Below are 16,315 nucleotides of genomic sequence, written 5' to 3'. Positions count from 1 at the left end.
GTGGAACGCATCAGGAAAGCCGTGACATAGCGGGTTCCGGACATGCTAACTAGACCACATATGTTATAACACTGCTGGACCCCGAATACCAAATATCCTGAACTTCATAGGAAAACTCATACAAAAATGGATTATAATCAAAAACAATGCATATTCACTCCATAATAGTGTAAAAAGTGATATCGAGAACTGTAGTTATATTGGAATGACAACGAGAGAAGTACGGATTAGAATAAGAGAGCATGTCCGTGATATTGAGAGGTCTAAGGAAGTGGAGGAGAGGGAGCAGTTGAAAACCCTTCCTAAACATTTCAAACGTTTTGATTATTAACTGGTGAGGTATATCAATACATAGTATAAGTGTTGCACGGCCCTTTTTATTTTTCTCTTTTACCTGTCAATAGGTTGTATTATGACTTTGTATTGAATTATTTGATCCCCCGTACTTTTTTGCCTGCATAGTGATTTGCTCTGTCATATAATTGTATTTTGATTTAATAAAATGCACTGATTTTATCTTAAAAAAAAAAACTTGTGGATCCTTTTTGCTTGAAGTAGCTCAAAGGGTGTTGTGTTTTTCACAGTTGTATAGAGTTCTGAGATTATCATTCCATGATCTATGGGAATTTTGAAGGTCTAATATTGTGTGTGAATCTGCAGTGAGTCAATTTCTCTTGCTGATACGCTGAGTTTTAGGTGCAGATTTTTCCCATAGACTTGCATTAGATGCGGAAAATCCACAGGTAAAAAACACACAAGCGCTTTTAGTGGGCTTCCACTGCGGAAATACATTAAAAAAAACGCATGTAATACAAAAGTGACTATCAAAAAAAGTGGTCAAAACCACATACCAGAAAGTATCAAACAAATACGCTTTATTTAAAACATGACATAAAACAAAAGAATAAAAATTCTAAAGTCAAAAACATGATAAAAAACGCAATTAAAAAATGTGAGTAACCTAATTTACTTACATTTTCATTGCTGGATTGGTGTGTTAATAGGTGCAGAGATGGTGCAAAAAAAAAAAACAGCAAACTTACTAGCAAAGCCACAAAAGAAGACTAAAAATTCTCCAAAAATTCAAGAGTACAGCTGAAAAAGCACTGCACTGCTTACCTGCCCAGGTCTCTGAATAAATGCACTACAGGATGCAGCCAACCCATGTAGCAAAGATGTCGGCAACACAGGTGCAAAATACTAATAAGCCAGCCACTCACAGCCTACCAATTCATGGCAGCTGTGCTACCCCTTTTTCAGCTGTATTCTCAAAAAATCAGCAACATCAAAACCTCACCAAATGCTCATCTTGGGAATGCAGCCTAAAAGCACTCAAAATAATGAAGATTCCTGCTTGTCTGGTGGCTTCTTTGCTTGAAGTCACACAGCAAAAGAGTTGTCAGTCAAGCAGAAGGAGGCGTCACTGGGCGGGGAACAGAGGTGGAGTGACAGAGGCTTCTAGGGAGCTGCCATGGGCTGAAAGCACTTCAGGCTTTTGCATATTTTATTTATTTAATTATTCATACGCTGATTTCTCAGTAATGGCAGACTGTACTGGATTGTTCATGTAAAGCTATGGCTGGACTTGTCTTTTAAAGAGCTACATGTGGATATAAATAGTTTGGAGGGTGACAGAAAAAAAAACACTATTGGATGCTGTAAAGACTCCATTCTCATTACCAGGCCTCTACTGCAAACTGCCTGCTAAGTGGCTGTATTTATGGAATGGATTACAGCATAAGCACGTTACGTGAATGTTCTCACTAAGACCGGCATAATTACTGAGCTCAAAGGATTTGTCCTCTACAGAGCCAGAACACAAACAAATTCCTGTCATTCCACAATTACAAGACTAATTACCCGAGCCTGCAGTGAGCAGAACCTCCAGCTTCCGGGATCCTCCTAGTGATATCAGCAGTCAATTGTCACCAGCTGAATGGTCATCACACCTGCGGACAGAATGACGCTATGCTGTGTTATGGCTCGTGGACCAGAACCTTTCCTAGTGGTTGAAATTCTTAGAGAATATTCCCATGTACCAGTCTATCAAATTCAAAGATTTATTTATTGTACGAGAAGAAACGGAAACACTAAGGCCACATTCACACGTTGAGTATTTCACCTCAGTATTTGTAAGAAGTGGGTGAAAAATACAGAAGTGGAGACGTGTTTCTATTATACTTTTCCTCTGATTGTTCCTCTCCTGGTTTTGACTTAAAAATACTGAGGTAAAATACTCAACGTGTGCACATGGCCAAGAGTACAGTCACATGAGCGATTCACATAGATGCAAATGTATTATCACAGATTTCCTACTGATAGCTATTCCACAGATCTGGAAGACTGTTGACCAAACGATGCTTCAGCTGATCTTTCAGCCTCAAACCATCTCAGCCAACTCTCCCATACACAGAAGATTTGGTTGGCTGTATGAGAAAGCCAACTGACACATCAGTTTATCTCAGAAAGAACAATGCGATGGGAAGTACAAAATCAGACATGCCCAAGGTTGAACTTACCCACAGCAGAAAAGGAGAATCCTCCGGTGGGCCCTTGTGCAGGAGTGGGACACCACCTTCTTATATGAGCAGTACTTGGCACAATATACTTGAATCACCAAGTACAGACAAAGGCGGCATCTTATTCATTTACCAATTTATCCAGTTCATTGCTATATAAATTTGTAATTGAGGATAATGTCACCTTTGCATGTAGCTGAAAAGTGGGGCCCTGGAGCTTGTTACTGGTGGGCCCTTGGAAATCCAGTCCAACACTGGACACACCTGATCAACAACTACCCAAGCCATCAGTCAGCTGGCACCTCCATACACATTAGATCATGGGCTGAACCTGTCGATATCGGCGGAGACAGTATGTATATGGGGGGCCTTAAACTATGTGAACTCTGGAGAAACGACCCTATTGAGATGTATCAAACAGATTTTCAAATTGAAATAGTGTCCCTTCCCCACAGTGCAATATAAATATGCAGTGAGCACTCTGTGTTGACGGTGAAGGGAGCAGCCTTCAGACCTTGGGACCATTGTCTTTCATTTGCAGTTTTTTTTTTTAATGTGTGGGGTTCATTGCATAATAGAAAACTGACCTGTTCTCATCATTCCCCAGGTCAGTATGATTTTGGCGATGCCAAACTTGAATTGAATGTTGAGAAACAAAAAAAAAAAGAAGTTTAAAAAAGAAAAGAAAATGTTTTTAGCACAATTTTCTAAGACCCCTTATGGGTTTTTTTCCGCCAATGGAGAAATGTTACAGCTTGTGTTTTTGCTGCGTGGTGGCTAACATTTTATACATATAATTTTTAGGTGCATATGATGTTCTAATTGCTTTTATTTCTTCTTTTAGGGAGGTGAGGGAATTGTTTTTTGTTTCCTGTCTGTAGCATTTACCGTAAGGGTTAATAAATTTAATTTTATATTTTGATAACCCAGACTTTTTTGACTGCAGCATTACCAAATATGTTTTTTTTATTTGAACGTCATTACTTTTAATGGGGGGAAAAGGGGCAATTCAAATCTCATTTTTACTATTTTTATTTTTACTGTATTTAGTTTACTTTTTTGTTTAATTTTTTCTTCCACTTTTTTAATTTCTTCTTCTACTGCAACCTCTGCACACCGACTGAGCTTTGCGCAATCAGTGTACAGCCTATATCCAACCCTTTCATTCAACCCCGATCCCTTTAACATAAACACAGACTTACTAATGTCAGTCATTGAAATCACTATAGAAATGGATGGTAACCCAGAAGTAAACAGTCCATTTAATAAAACAACTCACTGAAAAAGTTTATATTTTTTCCATTTAAAAAATCATCCAAAAAATATCCCACTACATGATTTTTGATCAGTTTGTCCATCCTGTGCAGAAGATTAACTTTAACTGTGTCACTGTCAGAGGTAACATTATCCTGCTGTGGCTAGGATGAGTGATATGTTATATATTCCATAACACCCTTTGCTTTCTCCCCATTAATACGTTTGCAAGAGGAAAGGAAGACAATTGTGGTGGTGCTACTTATGCTGCTGCTAGCGGATCCCAGGTTCTTAGCTTTTCTTTTTTTTCTTTTACACTACTCCATCCATTGCCACTTTTTATGTTACCATACATTTTGTATAACCCTATAATTAACTTTTGACAATCTTTTCAACGTCAATTTAACTCTTGCCAAAAAGGACATAACAGGAAATGTTAAGTAGGTACACATACAGAAAGCAAAATGAGGTAGCAGGATGCAGTTTAGGTGTGGCCATTATGGTTGTCAAACTGGACTAGTAAAATAGGTGTTCAAAACCAGACATGCACAGTTAAAGGTCTACATTTTTTTTTTAATTAAAAAACAATTATTACCCCTTCACAAAAAATAATTCAACAAGAAATATATAAACTCAGGACAGTCACTTGTGACAAGTAAGCACACCATCTGACAATTTCTGTTTTTTGGTCTCTAAAAACTATTATGCTGACTTGTTGCTGCTTTCTAGTGCATCAAAAAAAGGGGAAAAAATGTAATTCTAATTCAAATGCAGTAGGAAAGATGCCAGTTATTCCTGATTTTGGCACTTCTGTTGATACCTCTTCTATCTCTTTCTCCCCTCTTTTAATTGAATCTCAGTATTTGGGCTCACTCAAACGAGCATATAAATCGGACAAGTGCAATCCGATTACCACAGACGCCGACAATGAACGAGACGGAGAAATTACTTTCTCCAACTTCTCTGCACCTGTCCTGCAATACTCTCAAGCAAGAGAATCAGAGCACAGTACACTGACACTCAGCTCAAATTCTAACAAAGTCTGAGCCGAGTGCCATTTGTATAATCAACCCGATTCTCTCACATGAGAGAGATACCCTCATGTGAAACTAGCGTTGTACAACTTATTACTGTGTGGAAAATTCATCCAAAGTTTTAGGGCATTCTCTTCAAATCCATTTTGCTGAACTGTAATTTTCGACCTTGTTGTCCTAAATCACCCTATAATGGCTGCTGCATTCCCTGCCTCAGCTTATATACTGGCTATGATATTTCCTCCTGATTGTCTGCCCTGTGATGTAATGAACTTTCTTGTGATGTAATAGCTGCAATTCATTATGGGTCACACCTGAGGTCACATCCTTCTGTGACTGATCCAACCTTATGCAATGTATAGCTTGTCATTTGTATGGACATTTGAGTGAATAAAATTGCAAATTGTTCAACTTTGCAGGGACTTGTGAATTTCATCAAATTTGACTTGTTTGATTTGCATCAATTTGATCATCTCGAATCATGAATAAAAGGATTGTATTAAGCTTTGTAAGAATTTGTGGTCATTTATATAAGTGGGATCATTGACTTCTCTCCTGTCTTGTTCTTTCCTTTTCTTATATGCAACTATTAGGAAGCAAATAACTTGTATCCATCATCTGTCCATTCCTTTACAGGTTTCTGAACTAGAAGCGTCCGATACAGGATCAAATAATGCGTCTTTGTGTCCATGTCCGGCCTCAGCCATGTGGTGGTGGGTGCTTTCATTTTATTTTTTTGTTAACATTCCCCCAACAGTGCCACACCCTGGCAAAACAAACCCTCCAGGAATGTCCAGAGTTTATCTATTGCAGCCAACAGCTGCGAGCAGATGAGTCATACACACATATAATTTAGTCGGGGTAGCACCGTGTCTTCATTTCAAAACAAAGCTTCCCAAACAATGGCGCACATTCATTATGCCTTACATTAATGTGTTTGCTTGTCCTTCTGTTTCCGAATACAGGTTCTTCCAGATAATTCGAGTGGATAAAATAACATGATCCTGCTGACCACCGGTGACCCAATATAGGCTGGACTCACACACGGCGTTTTGAAGCGTTTTCAGTTGCGTCGTCTTCTTGTTTGCAAATTTTACTATGAAGTGTATATCAAAACATTGGAAAGTGTTCATCCAAAGTTTAATGGGATCGAAAAAAATTTGCAGTAAATTTTTTTTTTAATGTAGTATTACTTTTTTTTTTTTTTTTTTTTTTTATATAGGCTTCCCTTTAGGGTTAAGTTCCCATAAAAAGTTTTTGGTATGTTAAGACACAGCGTAAGTTCCCTGCACAAAAAATGCTGCGTCTTACAGTTCCAGCAAAATCGACGGGATTTATAGAAATTTCCCGACCGCTGAGATTCTTTTTAATCTGACCTGCGGTGCGAGTCTCAAATCCACAACATGTCAATGTCTCTTGCGGGTACGCCAAGTATTATGTTCAACTTTTACCCATGGAACTACGTTAGGCTGAGGTCACACAAGAAAAAAATCGGTCCAATGGTCATCCGTGTGCAATCCGTTTTCTACAGAAGCATCGATTAATCATTTACAGGCCCATTAATAGTTACACTGGAATTCTGTAACATAGGAATTCACAAAAACTCTAATGCCATAATGTCGGCAAACTGATTTTTTTTTTTGGAAGGGAAGGTAGAAATAAGAACTATCAAATGACAGGAATTATTGTTACATGTAAATGTGGCGTTAAATAATAGAATTAATTCACACAATACTTTTCTAAATTACTAGTAAACATAAAGGATATAGTGGCTTCCCACAATTGTGTGCATTTATATCTGTATTAAAACTAAAGTTAAACTAAAGTAAGGCCAGGCAAAGATTGCCACAACCAGTAAAAATGATAAACATATTAGCTATAAATCATTTTCCAGTTCTTGTATTCCTTTATTAGTTTCTGAGGGGGCACATTTTTCAGTTGTGAATCTGAACCAAAATGTACATGGCTGATGGACAGATTTTGGTGTGGATTTCACTCTTCTACAAGGGGTCTAAGGGTAACGTTTTTTCCTTGTAGAGAGTAACATGTCAAGCCTGTCACAGTGAGGAGACTTAAAAGCCATGAATGCTCCTATAGGAAATTCAATTGTCTCTTCAGAGAAGAAGAGGACTTGAACTCTAGCGTCACCTATTGTTTAAGTCCTTTTCATCTCTGAATAGACAATTTGCATATTTAATTTCCCAGAGGAGCCTGCATGGCTTTTAAGTCTCCTCATTTTGACATGTCAGGCTTGACATGTCACTCTCCACAAGGAGAAACGTTACCCCTTATGACCCAGTCCAGAGCCTCCCTCCTAATCAAATTAGATCTTTTCTTTGCACTGATGAGGGGCAACCCCTCCGAAATACCATGTCTGCAAATTGGGATTCTGGTTTGGCTTTTATCCTGAGTAATATTGCAAGGCTTGTTGAAGGGTTGATATTGACTTTTAGGATTGCTGCTTTTAATAGGTGGTAAAGAAGTTCTAGTCCTCTATCTTTCTCAAGAGACAATTGCATATTTAATTTCCCAGAAGAGCATACATGACTTTTAAGTCTCCTCACTCTGACATGCCAGGCTTGACATGTCAATCTCCACAAGGAAAACCTTACCCCATAGAGCCCAGTCTTAGCCTCTCACCTAGCCAAATCTGATCTCATACTTTGCACTGATGACAGGCAATACCCCGAAACACAGTGTCTGCAAATTGAGATTTTGGTTTTGACTTTCATCCCAAGTCATATTGCAAGGCTCACTGAAGGTTTGATGTTGACCTTTAGGATTGCTTTAGTTTCCATTAGGTGGCGCTAGAGTTCTAGTCCTCTTCCTCTCTGAAGAGACAAATTGCATATTTAATTTCCCAGAGGAAGAGCACTGCATGGCTTATAAGTCTCCTCACTCTGACACAGCTGATGCTGTAATAATCTGCAGATTTTCAGTGTTCAAATCAATATGGAAAATCTGCAGCATTTACACAACGTGTGCATTTACCCATAGAGAATGATAATATATAATGATGGCGCTGTGACGGCAGAACTAACAGTAAGGTCGGGATCACACACAGCGAGATACGGCCGAGTCTCGCAGGTTAAAATCAAGCTCTGGCGCCGGCACTCCGGAGTGGAGCGTGCAGCCGCACAGCAATACATGGAGCTGCACGCTCCGCTCCGGAGTGCCGGTGCCAGAGCTTGGTTTTAACCTGCGAGACTCGGCCGTATCTCCGGCCTAAGTCCTGCTCACGGCACTGACAATAACCGATGCCTTAAGTGTTTTCTCTGCAGAGTCCTAAACTTTTCAATATTTTTATTGTCAAAGGGGAAATAAAGCAGAGTGTTAGCACATTTACATGGATATCATGATTTTTTTGTTCTGCAGATAAACTATATTGCACTTGGACCTATATGTAAATACTTAGACAATAGACATGCTTAGCACAATTATTTCTTTATAAATGAATAATAGTTTCTATGAAGTGACCAATGCGGAAGACAGGGGGAGCTATATTCACAATATAGGGAACAGAAGGGACAAACAAGAGCAGAGAAAAGTTCTTTTTTTTTCTTATTCATCATCCTCTGCAGGCATTGCTAGGACTGGTGTGACCCGGGTAGGCTGATTAGTTGTACACTTCCTACCACAAAGGTTTGTAACTCTTGGGATTTCCTAAATTGTAACTAGATCCATCCATTCATCTGTTATCAGATCGTTAATGAGTTCTGTCAAACGGTGACCTTAAAAGATAACGTTCTGCTCTGTCTCTTAGGGCCCCCGTCACACATAGCTAGCGAGATCGCTGCTGAGTCACAAGTTTTCTGACACAACAGCGATCTCACCAGCAAGATCGCTGTGTGTGACAGGTATCAGCGACCGCCCCCCCCTGCCGGTATCGCTGAAGGAAACCGCTGGACATTTCTTTTGTCGCTGGTCTCCCGCTGGCCCGCACGCATCGCTGCGTGTGACAGGCGGGAGACCAGCGATCAGCTGGTAACTAACGTACACATCGGGTATCCAAGGGACATGCGTCCCTTAGATACCCGATGTGTACGTTAGTTACCAGCTCCCTGCATCAGCGCGCTGGTAACTAACGAACACAGCAACGCTGCGCAATCAGCGTCGCTGTGCTGATCGCTGGTGAAGCTCTCTGTCTGACAGCTCACCAGCGATCACATAGCGACTCACCAGCGATCCTGACAAGTTGATATGGTTGTCGGGATCGCTGGTGAGGCGCTATGTGTGACTCCTGCTTAAGTCACAGAATGCCATCTCGTCCGAGATTCCCGATTTTTCTTAGGTCCCCCATCATCCATACAGTGCGGGTTCCCATTTATTACATCTGCTTTTGCCTTCTAGGTGCAGATCATGTACAGTGGCTTCACACATCTCAAACATTTAGAAGGATGATGTTCTCCAGATGCCATTGACGCTGCCCAGACTCCGCTCTCCTGCTGGACTTGAGATGTAGGCAGAGGCCTACACCAAAGCCAATAAACAGTCGGGGTGCCGTTGAGGCCTCACACCTGTCTTACCATCCGACCATAACTTAGCCCAAGCCCAGAAATAAATATTTAGAACATTTCCAAATCCACTTGCTCCAGTATCCCACATCTACATACCAGTTCAGAGCTCGGCTACCAGCTCAGTGAGAGATGACATGATGTCCTCCAGGTCAAGGTTTCTCAATGTTTGCGAGACAAGTCTCCCCAGTCAAATAAATAATTTCGACGTACGGCGGTCATACAGTGTGGTGCGCCGACACCGTAACAGGCCAATGCGAGGCGTGTACCCCACAAGGAAACAAGTGCGCAGATTCCAAATATTTGTTAAAATATTTTACTAAATTTTAGTGTTTAGATCTGCTCAAAAATTAACATTGGCAGCAAACTTTACATAAAAGGGCTCGCTCACACCACCGTATTAATCGGACGAGTGCCATCTGATTTTTTTTTTCTTTAATCGAACCAGTTTCATTTAACGGGTCTGTGCTGATTACCGGTTTTTTTTCACCAACCAAATCAGTCTGTGAAGAAAATCGCGTTTTTTTACTACGAAAATCAGAAGCCACTCACCCATTTAAGTCTATGAGTGCATGTAAAACATGACATCTGAGTGCAGCTTGATTTCTGCACGCTCACAGAATGGAGGAAAAGAAGACATTTTAGATTTCCATTTTCTCCTCACCTATGCTACGATTCCCTCATCTGGATAACGCTAAGCTGACAGTCTGGATCAGAATTTGATTAAAGCGTCATTACCATAATCGATCCAACTCTCGTGGAGGAGAGAACTTTCGCTCTTGAAACCCTAGCTGATAATTTAGTAATTTCTTGCACAGTGTGAACAAATAGTGGCTTAAGACTCCATCCAGGTGATAGGCAGAGGTCCCACCAGTAATCATTCTTTAGGCCATGTTCGCATGTCCAGTAATCATCTGCTAGAACGGATCCAGCAGCAATCCACTGGCAAAACAGTTATGCAGACATAACTTTTTTGTCCGACTTAAAAAAGCTAAAATTAGTTTTTTTAAACATTTGAAGTCTACGGTAAACAGACCCGATACTAGCCATCTGTTTTTCTTTCATTTGAATAGGATCCGTTTTTTTATTTACTGGATTAGTTAGAAATGGAAGATGGCTATTTACCGGATCTGTTTTCCATACACTCCAATGTTAAAAAGCAGATAAAGTTTAAATCAGTTATTTTTTCTTCAGACAAAAAAAGTTGTGTTTGCATAACTTTTTTTTGTCAACGGATTACTGCTGGATCCATTCTAACAGATGATTACTGGACATGTGAACAGAACCTAAGATATCCTGTGCATAAATGCAATAAAATTTAATAATCACTTCACCTATGCAGCTTCTTCTCTAATGCACTCCTATTCAGTCCATTGAAAAACAAAAACTTATTATAAAGTCATATGAAAAGTTTAGAGAACTGCTTCAAAATGATAAACAGCCTTCCTTCACTATCAATAGATAACATAAACAGTCCTTTATTTCAGGCAGAATGAAACATAAATGTAGCAGCCTCACCGAAGTCTGTATTTCCAGCAGCAGCTCACAGGTGTATACAATGTGTTCACCAAACACATCTCTGTTTGGCTCTAACACATTTCTCTTTGCAGAGCAGACTAACCAGCTAAACCCTCTCAGTGCTACTGTTACTACTTACATTACCAATACTTATCTACCCTACCTCCTGCTTTCCTACAGTACATAAAAAAACAGTGATGTCTGAATGAGGTCTTACACTACCATACACAGTCGCTTTTGCACAGATTTAGCTAATAAAAATATCAGGAGCCCCTTTTTTAATTATTGATATTTGCAAATAAATAATAAATGACAAAGTCTCTTAGAAAAAAAGTGTTCATACAAGGTGATTGTACCTACAGAATGGTGTCGGTGGGTGCTTTGTCCTTGTACCTCATGTAAATTATTTCCTCTTATATTCAAAACCTACAAAAGACAAAATGATAAAAACCCTGCTGTAATTAAAAATAAAAAGCAAAAGTGTATTTAAATAATTCAGAGTTTTTCAGTAATACTGTTTTTGGTCAAATATAGCATAAAAGCCGTCCCACCATCGACACGGTAACTCTGATCGGGATAGTCCTACACTGTCTGATATTAAAAACCTTACCATGTGTCAAAGTTAACCTCAATGTGTGAATAAGGGCAGACAAGGACCGGGTCCCAACTAGTAGCCATCAGTCAGGTGATGCCTTTAAATACAATTTCTAGCTCAGGAGAGGGAGGCCACACCCCAGCTTGCACAGAATGCAAAAATACAAAGAAAAAAACAAAAAATTGAGCTTGGTTTGAGTTGGTACACATGCAGCACATAAACGCATGTTCACATTGGCCATAAAGCATACAAAACCTACAAAAGACAAAATGAAAAACTATAACTAAATAAGTAAAAAGCACAAGTGCATTTAAATAATTCAGAGTTCTTAGTAATACTGTATTTGATTCTTATATTCACAGTATTACTGAATATTTCTACTCTTCCTTTCTCTTATGATTCCAAAAAGTTTTGTTTTTAGGAGCGAAACAATTCAAATATTTCCTCTCAAAAGAGTGAGATAATTAAAAAGGATTTAGAAATTGAGAAAAAAAAAATGAAGCAAATGACAAAATACTCCACATATGGTTGATGAATTCAGCCAAATGGATATTCACATTAGAAAAAAAAGAATAAAAAAAAAAGAAAACGGAATTAGGTATTATATGAGCATGTAGCATAGAGCATTGTGGACAACAGAGGCAAAAGGCTGCAAAAACTGAAATCCTTTCAAAAGGATTGTGATGGTCCTCTGATTTCATTAGGTTCAAAGGGACTTTGGTTTGTTGTGCTTACTGAAGCGGAGGGAAACTGTAGAGGATTCAATGTATAAAAGACTGCGAGCAGATAAGTTAACATCCCCCACAACTCTCAACTGGACAGTGCATGAACACAGCGGCTAGCGGCACTGCGGCCATTGTGCTGCTGGAACTGCGCAGCGCCTGTACTCTGAAGGTGGGAGATTAATACCTGTCAAGGTCCCATCTGCCATGTCTCCGCAAGGGATAGAAGTATTCCTAATAAAGTGCAATCAATAATACTCTCCCATCATATTTAGTATCAGTCGTTGATAAAACACCAAGGTTTTCTTCCACAGTCAATAGTTCCATCTCCAATCTAATTTCCCTAAACCCAAGGTCACACAAACTGTGGGAGGAAATTGTAGATCTTCGAGGAAATCCATGCAAATATGTCGTGACCATGCAAACGCTGCTCTGCTTGAAGAGGAACCATGGAGTTGCAGGAAAATGGTGCCAAACACAAAGCTGCAGCACCTCTCATACTGTACATAAGGCCTCGCTCTGACGCCCAATTTTTCCACCAACGGATCAATAGTTTTGGTTCACACTTTGATCAGAGCATGATTCGAGCAGCATCTGTTTTTCTTGTACGTAGAGGAAATTCTCTTTTTTCACAATTCTTGAAAATCAGACGGCACTTGGATCACATTCTGGACAAAGTCTGATCAAAGGGTGATCCAAAGGCCGGGGTCAGACGTGCGAGAAACGCGGACAAGTCTCGCAAGTCAATACCCGGCACTGGCGTCGGCACTCGGATCGGAGCGTTCAACTGCATAGAAATACATGGAGCTGAACACTCCGGTCCGAGTGTCGGAAGCAGTGCCGGGTATTGACGTGCGAGACTCATCCGAGTTTCTCGCATGTCTGACCCCGGCCAAAAAAATCAGTCTGCTTTTCTCTGGTATGATTTTTTTTCACAGACCCATACACTTGCATACCCTCTGATCAAAATTAGACATCTCTGCCCAAATTTCGGGGGATCGCACATGGACATGTGAATGGCCCTAAAGACCATCACAGGTAGGAGTACCATCGAAAAAATCAAATAACAGTCGTATGTGAAAATCCGATGTCTGAATGAGCATCACTGCTAAAGTAGATTGCCCTTAGTGGAAAAAAAATCAAAATAATAATCTTGTACTTCTGATACCTTTATTTTGATTTTACTACTGAGGGTAATCTTTTCTCAACTGGCTAACAAGGTACCAAAACCTATTTTTCTTACAACTGCTAAAGTAGACACCAGAATAAGGCCGTGTTCACAGTTATTTTCCATGGTATGGATATATTTTTTATATCAGTGGTTCGCATTTTTGTTAAGAGCATATCATCCAGTATTGGTAGAACAGTGGCACACAACTTTGGTTAGGGCACATCTTCATCTAGTATTAACCCCTTAACAACCAGGGGTATTTCAGGTTTGAATTTCCTTTTTTTGCTCCCCTTTTTCCCATAGCCATAACTTTTTTATTTTTAGGCCAATATGGTCATGTAAGGGCTTGTTCTTTATTCCTGAGCTCTACGCTGAGCACTTACTTTCGGGTTTCCATCTAAATCTCCGAGTGACGTGATTTAGATGAAACACCCAAAGAATCCATTCACTATAATAAGGCAGCAGCGTTACCTCTGTTACCTCTGTTCAGTGAGGTCCTTTTTGATGCCATATTTTGAGAGGTATAATTTTTCCATATTTTGGCCTGCAGAGTCATGTGAAGGCTTGTTTTTGCAGTCCAAGTTGAAGCTTTTATTGGTACCATTTTTGGGCATTTTTGGACACACACAGCATTTTTTGATCACTTTCAATTCCAATTTTTAGTAGGCAGAATGAACAAAAACCAGCAATTCAGGAAGTTTTTTTTTTATGTCGTTGCGCGTGCAGTAAAATTGATAAGGCAGCTTTATTCTTCAGGTCAGAACGAATACAGTGATACCAAATTTATATTTTTGGCGCTTTTACACAATAAAAACTATTTCACAGAAAAAATAATTACTTTTGCATCGCTTTATTCTGAGAGTTATAACTTTTTTATTTTTCCGCAGACGGAGCTGTATTGTAGCTTGTTTTTGGCCCAACTAGATGACGTTTTCAGAGATACCATTTTCATTCACATTCATTTTATAATCACGTTTTATTCCACTTTTTGTTAGGCGGTATTATGATAAAGCATAGTTTTTGCCTAGAGTTTTTTTTATTTTTTGCGGTGTTCATTAAAGCAGTTAACTAGAGGGACAGTTTTATATGTTGAGTCGTTTCAGACGTGGTGATACCAAATATGTGTACTTTTTTGTCATAAAAATATTTATTTATGGATGCAATAAATATATACACTCACTGGCCACTTTATTAGGTACACCATGCTAGTAAGGGGTTGGACCCCCTTTTGCCTTCAGAACTGCCTCAATTCTTCGTGGCAGAGATTCAACAAGGTGCTGGAAGCATTCCTCAGAGATTTTGGACCATATTGACATGATGGCATCACACAGTTGGCGCAGATTTGTCGGCTGCACATCCCTGATGCGAATCTCCCGTTCCACCACATCCCAAAGATGCTCTATTGGATTGAGATCTGGTGACTGAGGAGGCCATTTGAGTACAGTAAACTCATTGTCATGTTCAAGAAACCAATCTGAGATGATTCGAGCTTTATGACATGGCGCATTATCCTGCTGAAAGTAGCCATCAGATGTTGGGTACATTGTGGTCATAAAGGGATGGACATGGTCAGCAACAATACTCAGGTAGGCTGTGGCGTTGCAACGATGCTCAATTGGTACCAAGGGGCTCAAAGAGTGCCCAGAAAAAATTCCCCACACCATGACACCACCACCACCAGCCTGAACCGTTGATACAAGGCAGGATGGATCCATGCTTTCATGTTGTTTACGCCAAATTCTGACCCTACCATCCGAATGTCGCAGCAGAAATCGAGACTCATCAGACCAGGCAACGTTTTTCCAATCTTCTACTGTCCAATTTCGATGAGCTTGTGCAAATTGTAGCCTCAGTTTCCTGTTCTTAGCTGAGAGGAGTGGTACCCAGTGTGGTCTTCTGCTGCTGTAGCCCATCTGCCTCAAAGTTCGACGCACTGTGCGTTCAGAGATGCTCTTCTGCCTACCTTGGTTGTAACGGGTGGCAATTTGAGTCACTGTTGCCTTTCTATCAGCTCGAACCAGTCTGCCCATTCTCCTCTGACCTCTGGCATCAACATGGCATTTCCGGCCACAGAACTGCCACTCACTGGATTTTTTTTCTTTTTCGGACCATTCTCTGTAAACCCTAGAGATGGTTGTGCGTGAAAATCCCAGTAGATCAGCAGTTTCTGAAATTCTCAGACCAGCCCTTCTGGCACCAACAATCATGCCACGTTCAAAGGCACTCAAATCACCTTTCTTCCCCATACTGATGCTCGGTTTGAACTGCAGGAGATTGTCTTGACCATGTCTACATGCCTAAATGCACTGAGTTGCCGCCATGTGATTGGCTGATTAGAAATTAAGTCTTAACACACAGTTGGACAGGTGTACCTAATAAAGTGGCCAGTGAGTGTATATACAGTATATATATATATATATATATTATTTTGTGATTTATTTATTTTTTATATTTTTACAATTTCCTTTTCATTTTTTTTTACTTTTTTACTTTTTCCCACTATGAGACTTTCACTTTTTGCAGTCTGATCGCTTGTAAAGCATGGGGATGCAGCAGCATACCTATGCTATGCAAACTGTCAGGGCTGCACTGACAAACAAACTTGCTACACCATGTTCTGAGCATGGTGTAGCAAGTTTGTTAGCTCTGGTGACCTGGATGTTGACATGACGAGTCACCATGGCAACAATCATCCTCTTGCGATGTCTTTGTGGCAGCACCGATCAGAGAGAAGAGGGGGCTCCCTCCCTCTGCATGCCTACTAAATGTTGTGATTGACTTCGCTTGCAACATTTAGCAGAATAAAGTGCAGCAACCGTGCCGGCACCGCTCCTGCGCTGAATACCGGGTGTCAGCTGTCAGAATCAGTTAAATGGATGCTGTCATTTTAAACAAACTTTGCATAAACCAACAAAATAAGCAAAAATAAAATACTTTGTAATATACCTTATCGGAGAAATCTGCTACTTTCTTCATTTATGAGCCACT

At 40.0% G+C, this 16,315-nt stretch overlaps 2 long non-coding RNA genes across 2 annotated transcripts in view; one reads left to right on the top strand and one right to left on the bottom strand.

Annotated features, from left to right (window-relative positions):
• LOC141094722 (uncharacterized) overlaps positions 1–11,500 on the bottom strand; it is a 191,900-nt gene extending 180,400 nt beyond the window's left edge. The window contains exons 1-2 of the long non-coding RNA XR_012233163.1: positions 11,450–11,500; positions 11,200–11,265 (exon numbers count right to left, since the gene is read on the bottom strand). This is a non-coding gene — a long non-coding RNA (uncharacterized lncRNA). The remainder of the gene's footprint in view (positions 1–11,199; positions 11,266–11,449) is intronic.
• LOC141094720 (uncharacterized) lies at positions 1,269–5,993 on the top strand. The gene is made up of 3 exons (XR_012233161.1): positions 1,269–3,126; positions 5,444–5,520; positions 5,773–5,993. It is a non-coding gene; the product is annotated as an uncharacterized lncRNA (long non-coding RNA).
• Positions 11,501–16,315: the final 4,815 nt, after the last annotated feature.

The sequence above is a fragment of the Dendrobates tinctorius genome, unplaced genomic scaffold (assembly GCF_039654945.1).
Source record: "Dendrobates tinctorius isolate UK_male_01 unplaced genomic scaffold, ASM3965494v1 ptg000065l, whole genome shotgun sequence".
NCBI classification, from domain to species: Eukaryota; Metazoa; Chordata; class Amphibia; order Anura; family Dendrobatidae; genus Dendrobates; species Dendrobates tinctorius.
The sequence above is the reverse complement of the archived record's forward strand: the minus strand, read 5'-3'. Positions and strand labels throughout refer to the sequence as shown.